This window comes from Rattus norvegicus, chromosome 19, assembly GCF_036323735.1.
Source record: "Rattus norvegicus strain BN/NHsdMcwi chromosome 19, GRCr8, whole genome shotgun sequence".
Lineage (NCBI taxonomy): Eukaryota > Metazoa > Chordata > Mammalia > Rodentia > Muridae > Rattus > Rattus norvegicus.
The window spans coordinates 57,397,351-57,400,001 of NC_086037.1; the positions used below are offsets into that span (position 1 = coordinate 57,397,351).

Here is a 2,651-nt window from a genome sequence, read left to right on the forward strand (position 1 = left end):
TAGGTGAAGATGTAGCCAAAAAATTACATTTTTCTCTCAGTGAAATTTTAATAATTATTTTCAATAAAGTTTAGCAATACCTTTAGTTAAGTTTTTGTGAGTCTTTTCTCTTTTTCTGAGTATCTTTTTGTTGCTTTAAGGATGTGCAAAGACATTGAAATAACTTTTTAAGCAGTGTTGAAGATGGGTATCTCTTTTATTTGTACAGTAAGAGAAGTACAAAAAAAAATCCCAAGAAATGCGTTCTCTTTAATCTTCATTTAAAGACTTAATTGCCCATAAAATCTGCTGAATCTAGTCATGTAGTTGATAGGAAGATTGCTTTCCTCTTCTTTTTCTCGGTTTTCTGTTTCTAGAGGTAAAAGGATAGAAGCAAACGTGTTTTAATAGCACAGAGCATGGAGAACGAGAGAGGCAGACACTGGTATGTCCCCTTCCTCACGGTCTCAGCCTTCACATTCTATGTTAAGGGACTTTGAAATACTTCCCACAGAAGGTTTAGAATACATTTTCATATCCCTCGACTCTCGTTTTCTCCCTGTGTCCTAAAGGGTTATTTGGAAACTAATGTGCCTGTCTGGACTGAGAAGGCTTTGTAAAAGGTCTTTTACCTTGGTCCCAGTTGCTATTCTATTGCTGTGAGGAAGCACCATGGCCAAGACAGTAAGAGAAGGCACTTAGCTGAGGGCTTATGTACAGTTTCAGAGGGCTACTCCATGTGCATTATAGCAGGGAGCGTGGCGGCAGGCAGGAGGTCTCTGAAGAGATAGGTAGCTTACGTTTAGACCCTCAGGCAGCAGGCTGAGGGAGAGACTAACCTTAAAGCCCACCACTAGTATTACATGTCTTCCAACAGGGCCGTACCTCCTGAATCTTCTTAAATGGTCCGCAAATGGCAAACAAACATTTAAATATATGAGCCTACGGGGGCCATTCTCATTCAACATTTCTTCTTGATTTCTTAAGCCTTGGCCACTGGCCTAAAGGTAATGTGTCCTGGATAAGTCACCAGCCACGAATTTTAGCATGTCCCTTTAGCTGAGTCACAAGCACAGTTAATATTCAGCCAGTGTCTTTCTGCAAGATGATTCTTGCCACACATGGTGGTCTATCGATGTGTTTTTGAAGACAAATGGATCTTATTGTGTTTGATGTGGGTAGAGAGGTAACACTATGTGAGTGTGTGTGTGTGTGTGTGTGTGTGTGTGTGTGTGTGTGTGTGTGCATGCTAAACAACACTCCAGCAGAAATTACAGCTAGTGTTTTACCAGTGGCTAGCAGATGACTGGCAATGGGGATATATTACTGTCTCCCCTCTGCGGAAAGATTCTTTAGAATGTACATATAAAAGAGTCCATTCAGATGGCACCAAAATAAATTCAACTCCATTCCTTTCTGGGGGGAATCTGGGGCTGCCATTCTTCATAGTAGGCTGTTGTAGTCTTAGCAGAATTCCGAAGCCCTGAGTAGAAGAGCAGACATACATCATTATTTACAGCAGAGCTTTCCAGTCGCCCGTCCAGCTTCTTGATTAAGTATTTATTGAAAACCTGCTTTTCCTAGATCTAAAAACACAGATGTAAAAGAAATAGCTACTTATTTCAGTATACTATCGGAGGGGTCAAACACATGGACTTTCACAGAAACCTAAAGATCACAATGTTGTTGGGGAGTCTGCTTGGATAGAAATGTTTAGATGTGAAGGGTCCTTTTCTTTTTGTAGTTATGGAGATGACATAGCCCAGAGCATTATGCATACTAAACAGACACCATAGTCCCGGTTCCTATATCCCCAGTCTAGAGAATTGTTTCCCCTTAGAAGATATTTGGCATGGTAAAATTCACTTTGTTCATTTGGAATGATTTCACTTTGTAAAGAGTATAAAAGGAGATATATGTCCTTCATGTGGAATTTAATATTATTGAAAGTTTGCAACAGGTTTTTTAAAAGGTACTATATGAAATCAGTCACAAATGGGAAAAAAACCCAAGTATATTCCATATTATTATTTACCTTTTTTGGTATTTACTTCACAAATATCCACCATCCTTTTCAAATCCTAAACCAAGGAAGGTCTTTGTTATACGGAGTCATACCCATCACATGCCGGGTATCACCTAATGTCATACCAATTGCAAAGGGCCCCATGGAGGAAGTGTTTTAGCTCTCCACATATGAAAACACATGCCATGAGAAACCGTCCCGAGAACCTTAGAGAGGGGAGCCAACCCCTTTTACTATTTAGCACTGCGTCCTGCTAGTAAAATGGACACCAAGGGACTCCTCTGGCAGGTTTCTGGTGCACGTCCCTTACTCACTTTGAACTGAGAACAGAGCCCAGCAAACCTTTCTTCCTCACCTCTGTCTGAATTGCTTTTCAGTATAAAGAAGTTCCCTGTCTCCTGAGCTGTCTCCCACTAAATCCACTGTCACCCCGACTTGGACACCCAGCCTCCAGAACGCTGAGGATTACATGTCTGTTGTTCATACGTAGTTAGGTCCAAGGCAGTGGTTCTCAGCCTTCCGAATGCTCTGACCCTTTAACACAGTTCCTCATGCCGTGGTGACCCCCGGCCCTAAAATTATTGTCCTTGCTACTTTATAGCTGTGATTTCATTACTGCTGTGGACTGAAATGTAAATATGTGATA

At 41.1% G+C, this 2,651-nt stretch overlaps 1 long non-coding RNA gene across 1 annotated transcript in view; it reads right to left on the reverse strand.

Moving 5' to 3' along the window:
* Positions 1 to 231: 231 nt before the first annotated feature.
* The window catches only part of LOC134483515 (uncharacterized), an 18,946-nt gene continuing 16,526 nt past the window's right edge, over positions 232 to 2,651 (reverse strand). The window contains exons 4-5 of the long non-coding RNA XR_010060344.1: positions 1,269 to 1,462; positions 232 to 352 (exon numbers count right to left, since the gene is read on the reverse strand). This is a non-coding gene — a long non-coding RNA (uncharacterized LOC134483515). The remainder of the gene's footprint in view (positions 353 to 1,268; positions 1,463 to 2,651) is intronic.